General features: G+C 39.1%; 1 non-coding gene across 1 annotated transcript; it reads right to left on the reverse strand.

Annotated features, from left to right (window-relative positions):
* Window positions 1-2,741: 2,741 nt before the first annotated feature.
* On the reverse strand, window positions 2,742-2,848 carry LOC118490833. Its single transcript, XR_004890058.1, has one exon. It is a non-coding gene; the product is annotated as a small nucleolar RNA R71 (small nucleolar RNA).
* Window positions 2,849-11,286: the final 8,438 nt, after the last annotated feature.

The following is an 11,286-nucleotide window of genomic DNA, read 5'->3' on the forward strand; positions in this document are numbered from 1 at the left end:
TTTTGAATATTGTTTTATGTGTGTATGTTGCTTATGTGTTACTTGTGCATGTTTACTTAATGTTTGTGGTGATTAATCGAAACGCAATCGCAACTCTATTGATGTGCACAAAATGCAACATATAAATTACATCAATTGTGTCATAAAACTAACCCTTTTTAGTACAAATGTTGGAAAAAGTGTGTTTTTGTCTTCCTTTTGTATTTTCAAGATTAAATGAGCTCAAATGAACAAAAGAAGCAAAATGGCAGCTAAATCTAACATAAATACAAGAAAAGGAACAAACGTGGCATGCCCGGCCTCCCGACAACATCTTCCCAAGCAAAACAAGAGAACAGAAGGCTGAACACGCCCCGTGCTCAGTGAGCACGGGGGCGTGCCCAAGTGTCAGTAGAAAAGACAAAGCTGTAGAAGCTTCTATCACTCACCACGGGGGTGTGCCCACTGGACACGGGGCCATGGTCAACTCTAAGATTTGCAGAATCTGAGGAAATCTTGATAGTACAGATACGCTTCTGCACACGGGGTCGTGCCCAGCGGACACGGGGGCGTGGTCAACTAATGCAGACAAACTGCAATTAATGAAGAAAGAGAAGGAGGATGGACACGGGGCCGTGCCCGAGCTACTGTTCAGGCTATAAATATGGGTGCTTGGCTCATTTGCAAACCATCCCTTGGCACACCACCTCTCTCACACTTCACCCACCACCCACCACAATCACAACACCATCATCCACCACCATCATCCATTGTCCATCATAGAGTGTGTGAGTCGTCTCGGGATCCAAGATTGATCGTAAGAGTTCTTGACAATCAAAGGCCATGTTTGCCTAAGTCTCTTACATCACTTGGTGAAGATAGGTGTTTAGTGTAATACTTTTTATTTTTAATCTTTTCGCACTTTTTATTTGGTTATGTATTAATGACTTTAATAACTAGTTTCTTATGTTGAAGGTGATTCTTCCTTATCGTTTGTCCGTGGTGTCTTGGCATTATTTTACTGTCTATATAAAATAAAAGATTTTCACCATTCATATCTCCACGGTCTATATGGAGATATGTTGGCTACCTGGTCGGGGGTTAAGGAAACGGTTTGCTAAGAGTCTTGCCATTGTTCAGTCTATAGATCCTGCAAAGGACTTGGGTCAAATTTAGTAGGACCTCCTTCAATACCCACCGGTATTAGATGGCTGGGGTCCAAACTCTTTGATCCCCTCATAAGTAAGCTACTATTAAAACTTTAACCCGGCTACTTAGGACTGTATCCCTGTCGACTCAGAGTACTTAGCCGAGGGTATCATCACCTTCAAAAGAGGGGCCTACCACATTATGCATTAATAACTTAATTAATCATCTTTCAATAATCCGATCCTTTAGGATTGTATCCTTGCTGACTCAAACTACTGGGTTGAGGGTAACGTCACATTCAAAAGAGGGGCCTACTACAATAACTAAGATAATCTCTTAAAAAGTGCAAAAGTGCGAAAATAATCAAAGGTTACACTACACACGAGTCGGAGCCAAGTGATTCATCTTGTCTATCTGTTTTTACTTTTATTTTTATTTTCAGCATTTTAGTTAGTTTTATTTTTTTAGTTTAAAAACCTTTTTCTAACTTTTGATTTGATTAGACGTTGAGGATAAACTGGTACTAAAAGCTCGTGTGTCCTTGGACGACCTCGGTATCTTACCAACACTAAACTACGCTCACGATGGGTGCACTTGCCCATAAGTGTGTTTAGTGTTAGTAAATATCGTGTTTTATAAATTTAAAACTTGACTAAAACAGTGTAAAAGGACTTAAAATATACATTAAAAACTATTACACCACACACACATCAAGTTTTTGGCGCCGTTGCCGGGGACACAAGGATTTTAAGAAAGTTAGGAATCAACGGCCTAATCGTTTTTTCTAATTTTTCCGTTTTTTTAGGATTTTCTTAATTTTTCAGTTTCTGCAGAGCTCAGCACGGGCCGTGCCTGGTCGGACACGGGCCATGCCCAACATTGTCACTGGCAGTTTTTATTTTCCGAGTTACAGAGAGCTGAGCATGGGGCCGTGCCGGTGCAACACAGGGCCGTGTCCAACTCCCCAGTAACAGGGATCCGGAAAACAATCACTGTATCTCCGACCACGGGCCGTGTTCATCTGAGCACGGGGCCGTGGTGAACCTTCTGACCAACGTTCTTTTCTGTTTTTATTGCAGGACTTGGAACCCAGGCGCCACATCTGGACTTTCTACATAGTGTATGAGCTCCAGTTCTAGTAGAGACATAAAAGAACCTCTAGAAGAACCCAAACGCTTTCTCAGAAATAGACTTAAAGCTAAAAACCAAGAGAAAGTTTGGGGGACCCACTCCCAATGGCGGACTAACGTACCCTTATGGATTACCTACGACCCAACGTAGGTAATTTCGGCGCCGCTATCAATGCACCGAATGTCAAAGCTAACAACTTCAAACTTCGGCCACATTTGATACAAATGCTTCAAAACTCCGCAACCTTCCATGGGCTTGCGGACGAGGATCCTCATCTACATATTACTAATTTCTTAGAAATATGTGATACCTTCCAGATCAATGGAGCATCAAACGACGCCATCCGCCTTCGCATGTTTCCATTTTCACTAAAAGACCGAGCTAAGGCTTGGCTCAACGCCCTCCCAGTTGGCTCGGTAAACACCTGGGATGAACTAGCCCAAAAGTTTCTATATAAGTATTTCCCTCCTGCTAAAACGGCTAAATTAATGACTGAAATTAATACATATTCACAAGAGGATGGGGAATCCTTATATGAAACTTGGGAAAGGTTCAAGGAGCTACTACGAAAGTGTCCTCGTCATCGTCTTGCGGTGTGGCAACAAGTATCCACTTTCTACAATGGGTTGTTGCCACACACAAGACAAACACTTGACTCTAGCTCCGGGGGACTTTTAGGTAATATTCGCCCAAATGAAATATACAATCAAATTGAGGAAATTGCTCAAACCAATTTTCAGTGGCACACTCCCCGAGGCAATAAAACTATTGCCCCGGGCGCCCATAAGGTTGACGAATGCACTTCTTTACAAGCCCAAATCGAGGCCTTTTCTTCAAAAATCAAAAAGTTAGAAATGACAAAAACGGTCTCGATTATTGCTTGTGAAGGGTGTGGTGGGCAACATGAAAATTGGAGTTGTATGAAAGAAGTAGATGATCAAACCGAGTCGGTAAACTACATTGACAATAGACCTAGGCCGTCGGGTCCTCCAACGGGAACCTACAGCCAAGGATGGCGTAATCACCCTAACCTTGGTAGGAGAGAACCCAGCAATAGTAGTAACCAACAAAATCTAAACCAACGAACAAACTTTCAAAAACCAAGAAGCGAGTCACAAAATTTCTCTCAACAACAAGGTGGACGAGAAAGGCTTGAAGATACTGTATCTCGCCTTATCTCCGACGCCGAAAAGAAAAACTCGGATCGATTTCAACAATTGGAATAGAATTTTAGAAATCAACAAGCTAGTATGCAAAACATTGAAAAACAATTAAATCAAATAGCTCAAAATTTCTCCGAGAGACCATAAGGCGCGTTACCAAGTAATACCGAAACCAACCCAAAGGCACAAGTACATCTCATAGCATTGAGAAACCGTACCGTGAGTTCCGAAGAGGCTCCGTCACCAACTGAAAGAAGCCAATCCACAGCTCCACCCACGCTACAGCAAGAGAAGGCTTCTCCGCCAATTCAAGAGCCTACTAAGACTCCTCCGGTCCCATACCCCGATCGGTTAATTCGTCAAAAGACCGATGAGCAATTCGCAAAGTTCAAAAATTTACTAAAAAAATTGCATGTTAATATTCCATTTATCGAAGTCCTAACTCAAATGCCTAAATACTCAAAATTTATGAGGGACTTCCTCACTCATAAAAGGAAAATTGATTCATTGCAATTAGTTAACTTAAGCGAAGAATGCTCCGCCTTACTACTCAACAAACTCCCGCAGAAGAAGATTGATCCTGGAAGCTTCACAATTCCTTGCTCAATTGGGGAATCCCCCATTCGCAATGCACTAGCCGATCTTGGGGCTAGCATAAACCTCATGCCCGCATCAATGTTCAAACGACTCTGCCTAGGAAAAACGAGCCCTACAAAGATGAGCATACAACTTGCAGACCAATCCGTCAAATATCCACAAGGTGTCGCTGAAAATCTATTGGTCAAAGTCGACAATTTCGTCTTCTCAGCCGACCTTGTCATACTAGACATGGAAGAAGATGCCAAAGTCCCTCTCATCCTAGGGAGGCCATTTCTAGCCACAACACAAGCAGTGGTAGACATGAATGACGGAACACTGACATTGAAGTTTTGGGACGAGGAAGTGAAGTTTGGGGTTGGAAAAAGATTAGAAGACGAAGACCCGGTCAACTACATGAAGGTCATCGACTCAAGCTTGGATGATGCTCTCTGACGGTTTAGCATGGGATGCAAAACATCCCACTTGGGTAACATATGACCAGGATTTGGGTCTAGCCAAGGACCCTTATAAACGTGGCGCACCACGGAGGCATTCCGCAGAACTATCCTTAGTTTAGTTTAGATTATTTTTTATGTTTTCTAGTTTAGTTTTAATTTTCAGGAATAAAACACACTCGGGATGGTGAAGGATAACAAGGGAAACTTGAACCAGCACCCCATGCACAAAAACAGAGCCATCCGACAATTTTTTTTCGTTACAGCAAGTTCAGCACGGGCTATGCCCGCCCAACACGGCCCCGTGCTACACAGTCTGCAGAAAATTCCCACTTCAGGTAACTGGATGTTGGACCGTGTCGTAACCCTAAATAGTCAGTAAAGGCAGTTCATCTTCATTTACTAAGGCGGAATCAAAGTAAACAAAGTCAAAACAACTTGTTTCCTCTTAATCTCCTTTCTATTACTGATATCAAAGCTTTTTACAACATTTTCTGACAAAATTTTGACAGCACCTCGGCTCTGATTTCGCTCCAAAATTACAAATGAATCGAACCTATCACTTATTTATAGTGCCTCTGATTCCGCTCGAAATGGTTCAAGCAGAACCATCTGATTTCGCTCCAGGTGACTCAAGCGGAATCACCAAAATGATTTCGAGCGGAATCATCTAAGACTTACTCGAGCGGAACCACATGGATACCTGATTTCACTTGAAATGACACACCAGTCATTTCAAGCGGAATTACATTCTAAAATCCACTTTTCATGTTTTCCGACTCCAAACACCTATCAAGACCTAAGACTCGATTAAGACGCAGTAAACAGACATTCAGTGCACCAACAGACTCCCCCTTGGATGTTGACGAAGTCTTCGGCGTTGAGTCTTCAGTCTTTGTATCTTTCCAACTCTGTCTTCTCATTGTAAAAACTCTCTCTTCACAGGTTCAGGATCTTGACCCAGCTCTTTCTTCAGTCTCCCCTTTGATTGTTGAACCAAAACTCTAACTCCCCCTTTCACAGACTCCCCCTCTCGGAATGCTGGGACTTAGGATCTTGATCTGGTTCAAACTTTGACTTTTGAGCCATGGGGATGATGAAATCCATAACCTGTTACTCAACCATAACGTTACAAACTATACTAACTAACAAAAACTTTTCAACTTTACATCATTTCTAGAAATCCACTTAAGTATTCAGGTCCAAGTTAATGACCCTGATTACTCAATTAATCTACCAAGTCCAACTTAATGACCTTGGTTGATCTTTGTCAAATCAAACTGATTTTAGTTAAAAAAATTTCAAACATATTCTGAAAATAACAAGTTTCAAGTTAATGAACTTGTTTTTGTCTTTTCAACAATTGAGACTTTATCAATATAAGCTCTCCTCATTCTCCAGTCCAGAAATTTCCTGCATCTGCTTCAACTCCAAGAATCCAACAATCAATTCTCCACTTTGTTTTGTCGAAAAATAAAGCAGAAATAAAATCTTTTTGGATTTTTAATAATGTTTCTAAACTAGAAATGAAATACAGAAACTTAAATTGCAGAATGTAACAAAAAAAAACTATTAACAAACATATTTTTAGTGAGCGTGTTAGGGAATCATATCAGTTATCAGACAAGTCACTAGTACCGTTAAGCTTTAATTTCATACTCAGAATTAAACAATTCACGTAGATTATCGATATACTGGTCCACTTAAATTCTCACACAATTTTCAATCTATTTAGGATACGAATTAGATGTTTTAAGAACTTAACTCATTCATGTGTCCCACCTCTTGAATATACTCCCGTATCCATATCCCAATATTCTGTCTTACAGGTGAGTATACCACAGATGATATCTGTAAGGGGTTAGATGCGAGGGCTGTGAGAGCTCAAATCGATACTTCCGTATACACAGAGAGATGACGGCTTCGTCTTTTCGGTGTGTCCCCTTTAGAGGATCTTTTTTACAACAACAATGACTATCAATTTTATTGTTTCATCAATTTGCTGAGGGTGATGTTGTGTTTCAAGCAATGCGGAAAGTATTATTCGGGGACCAGGTCAGAACTTCCATTCAGCAGAAGTCCTGGAATAATACCCCAGATATCACTGAGTATAAAGACCTAATATTTCAGAAAGAGGGATCTTTCAAATGAGATTTCAGGGGTTACCTATATATCCAAGTAGTGTTCCCCACGAAATACGCAAGTTTGAATTTTTATGTTTATATCCCGAACAAATCTACTAAATGTGTAAGAACCTATCGACACATCATCAGTGAGACTGTTCAACGCTTTAAACTTTACAAATCTTTAGCGTACAGTAACTGTCAAACTGATGTACTATCATTTTCCCTTTTTCACACAAGCTCTTTTTCAATTTTCTATTGTTTTTGGATTTTTTAATTTTCTCATGTTTTTGTATTTTTGAATTTTTTTACTGTTTTTGTATTTTCTTAAAATATTTACTCCCCCTAAATACCAAAACAAGTAAAAAATCGACAAACCATTGCAGATTGTTTCTCATCGTCATCTACAACAGTACCCTCATCAACGCCAATAATGCCATCCGACACCGAGAAAAGCTTCATACCATTCAGTTTTAAAAGAAATTTAAAACGTTTTTTGTCAAAAGCTTTGGTATGTAAATCAGCTTTCTGATTGTCAGTGTGGATTTTCTCAATTCGAATCAACTTCTTCTCGAAGTAATCTTGGATGAAGTGATGTCGAATTTCTATATGTTTAGTTTTAGCATGATGTACTGGAGTTTTCGTTATATTAATAGCGGCCTCATTATCGACAAATAGAGGTGTGTTAAGAAACTTCAAACCGTAGTAAATATTTTCAGAAAATATAAAAACAGAAAAAAATTCAAAAATACAAAAACATGAGAAAATTAAAAAATCCAAAAACAATAGAAAATTGAAAAAGAGCTTGTGTGAAAAAGGGAAAATGATAGTACATCAGTTTGACAGTTACTGTACGCTAAAGATTTGTAAAGTTTAAAGCGTTGAACAGTCTCACTGATGTGTCGATAGGTTTTTACACATTTAGTAGATTTGTTCGGGATATAAACATAAAAATTCAAACTTGCTTATTTCGTGGGGAACACTACTTGGATATATAGGTAACCCCTGAAATCTCGTTTGAAAGATCCCTCTTTCTGAAATATTAGGTCTTTATACTCAGTGATATCTGGGGTATTATTCCAGGACTTCTGCTGAATGGAAGTTCTGACCTAGTCCCCGAATAATACTTTCCGCATCGCTTGAAACACAGCATCACCCTCAGCAAATTGATGAAACAATAAAATTGATAGTCATTGATGTTGTAAAAAAGATACTTTAAAGGGGACACACCGAAAAGACGAAGCCGTCATCTCTCTGCATATACGGAAGTATCGACCTGAGCTCTCACGGCCCTCGCATCTAACCCCTTACAGATATCATCTGTGGTATACTCACCTGTAAGACAGAATATTGGGATATGGATACGGGAGTATATTCAAGAGGTGGGACACATGAATGAGTTAAGTTCTTAAAACATCTAATTCGTATCCTAAATAGATTGAAAATTGTGTGAGAATTTAAGTGGACCAGTATATCGATAATCTACGTGAATTGTTTAATTCTGAGTATGAAATTAAAGCTTAACGGTACTAGTGACTTGTCTGATAACTGATATGATTCCCTAACATGCTCACTAAAAATATGTTTGTAAATAGTTTGTTTTTTGTTACATTCTGCAATTTAAGTTTCTGTATTTCGTTTCTAGTTTAGAAACATTATTAAAATCCAAAAAGATTTTATTTCTGCTTTATTTTCTGACAAACCAAAGTGGAGAGTTGATTGTTGGATTCTTGGAGTTGAAGCAGATGCAGGAAATTTCTGGACTGGAGAATGAGGAGAGCTAATATTGATGAAGTCTGAATTGTTGAAAAGACAAAAACAAGTTCATTAACTTGAAACTTATTATTTTCAGAATATGTTTGAAAATTTTTGAACTAAAAGCAGTTTGATTTGTCAAAGATCAACCAAGGTCATTAAGTTAGACTTGGTAGATTAATTGAGTAATCAGGGTCATTAACTTGGACCCGAATACTTAAGTGGATTTCTAGAACTGATGTAAAGTTGAAAAGTTTTTGTTAGTTAGTATAGTTTGTAATGTTATGGTTGAGTAACAGGTTGTGGATTTCATCATCCCCATGGCTCAAAAGTCAAAGTTTGAACCAGATCAAGATCCTAAGTCCCAGCATTCCGAGAGGGGGAGTCTGTGAAAAGGGGAGTTAGAGTTTTGGTTCAACAATCAAAGGGGAGACTGAAGAAAGAGCTGGGTCAAGATCCTGAACCTGTGAAGAGAGAGTTTTTACAATGAGAAGACAGAGTTGGAAAGATACAAAGACTGAAGACTCGATGCCGAAGACTTCGTCAACATCCAAGGGGGAGTCTGTTGGTGCACTGAATGTCTGTTTACTGCGTCTTAATCGAGTCTTAGGTCTAGATAGGTGTTTGGAGTCGGAAAACATGAAATTGGATTTTAGAATGTAATTCCGCTTGAAATGACTGGTGTGTCATTTCAAGCGAAATCAGGTATCCATGTGATTCCGCTCGAGTAAGTCTTAGATGATTCCGCTCGAAATCATTTTGGTGATTCCACTTGAGTCACCTGGAGCGAAATCAGATGGTTCCGCTTGAACCATTTCGAGCGGAATCAGAGGCACTATAAATAAGTGATAGGTTCGATTCATTTGTAATTTTGGAGCGAAATCAGAGCCGAGGTGCTGTCAAAATTCTGTCAGAAAATGTTGTAAAAAGCTTTGATTTCAGTAATAGAAAGGAGATTAAGAGGAAACAAGTTGTTTTGACTTTGTTTACTTTGATTCCGCCTTATTAAATGAAGATGAACTGCCTTTACTGACTATTTAGGGTCACGACATGGTCCAACAAGTGGTATCAGAGCTCAGGACGAGGAGTTCATACCAATTCAGCTTGATTCTACCAGATTTTCTCATTTCTACTCACTTCTTCTCATACTTTTCTGATTTGAAAAAGTTCTAACGGTTGAAATGGCCTGATTTTCACATATGTTGTGTAAAGCATAGTATTAACAAACCCTATAAAGAATCAGATTAAAATACGGATTAAAAATGGTAAAAAAGGTCCTAAAACCTGATTCCGCTTCAAAAGTTGTTCGCAGATTCCGCTTGAAAATCGAACATTCTGCTTGAAAATCAGAGGCCATTACAAGCGAAATTATAGATTCTGCTTGAAAATTTTGATCCCGCTTGAAATTTAACATCTGATTCCGCTTGAATCAGATTTCGTTTGAAAACGTGTGATTTCGCTTGAGAATCAGATTTCGCTTGAAATTCCAAGCGAAATAAGAGATATCGCTTGAAAAGCTATTCCACTTGAATAGCTGATTTCGCTTGAAATTGCTCTTAGTTTGAAAAGCTGATTCCGCTTCAGCTTATTTCGCTTGAAATTTCTGTTTTTCAAAAACCTAAAAATTTTCTAAGTGTTTGCTGATTTTTCAGGTACGTGCAAGATGGATGATCTATTCATGAACCCGTTCAGTGATATGTATGCTTTTGCTGGAAACTCTGGAGATGATACTTCTTCAAATAATACCAATGAGAACACGCCAAGTAGAAAGAAAAGTTTATCAGATGTATTGGGTGTGGATAGTGCTTTCGGAACATATAACAAACCCCCGAAATTGATGGTTATTGAAGAGTACAGTCGGTGGGAAAAGAAGTTTGAAGAATGGTTGAAGGCTTTTGCTTATCCCAGCTGGAAGAGTCTAAAGAATGGATATGCTGATGGAGGCAAAAAGGGTGAAAGCTTGACATCAATTGAAGAAATAGAATCGTTTGTTGCTGAGCAAAAATGCATCGCACTGCTGTTTCAGTCTGTTCGAGAAGAAATAACTTCTTTGATCGAGTACAAGAATTCAACAGATCTCTGGAAAAGTTGAAAGATAAATGTTTGGGAAGTGCAGAAATAGTGAAAAACAAAAAGAAACTGCTAAGAAAAGAATATGATTTATTTGGTTATTTAAAGAATGAATCAATTTGTAAAATGATTGAGAGGTTTGGGCGTTTAAAGCTGGAACTGGCGAGACATGAAATTTTCTATTCTCAAGATGAGCTGGTCGACAAATTGTTTGATTCATTGCCAGATGAGATGGATTGGCAATATTATGCCTTGATGCTGAAAAATACTATCAAGCCGCCAGAAGTGTTGACTGTAGATTTGCTGATTGAGAGACTAGAAAGTCACGAGCTGGAGTTAAAGAAAACAGGTATCCATGTGATTCCGTCACATGATGCCAAAGAATACATCTCCCAAGACAGCCTTTTCTGCTGAGAATTCTAACACGTCAAACAAAGAAAGTCAAAGCAGTGGTTTTCACAGTGGTTGTTCATCACATTCAAGTCAATCAGATGCAAAGAACCTATTCCATTGCAACATCGCTATAGATTTAAAGAACGCTCAAAATTTCAGCGAGGAATCGGCAAAGCAACAGATGGTTTTCTTAGCGTCAGTGCTAGAATCGTATGAAAGTCTTGTAGCTGGCAAGATAGGCAACACTAACTTGACAAAAGAAGACTACGATCAGATAGATCCTAAGGAGATGGAACTGATCGACATAAGATGGTGTATGGCCAGTGCAGTTCGTCGGGCGCAACGCTTCATGGAGATCACAGGGAGGAAGTCTATTGGTGGATGTTCTACCAAGTTGGGCTTTGATAAGTGTAAAGTGACATGCTTTAAGTGCAAACAGAAAGGTCACTTTAAGCGTGAATGTCGAAATGCTTATGCTGATGAGTCTGA

This window comes from Helianthus annuus, chromosome 3, assembly GCF_002127325.2.
Source record: "Helianthus annuus cultivar XRQ/B chromosome 3, HanXRQr2.0-SUNRISE, whole genome shotgun sequence".
NCBI classification, from domain to species: domain Eukaryota; kingdom Viridiplantae; phylum Streptophyta; class Magnoliopsida; order Asterales; family Asteraceae; genus Helianthus; species Helianthus annuus.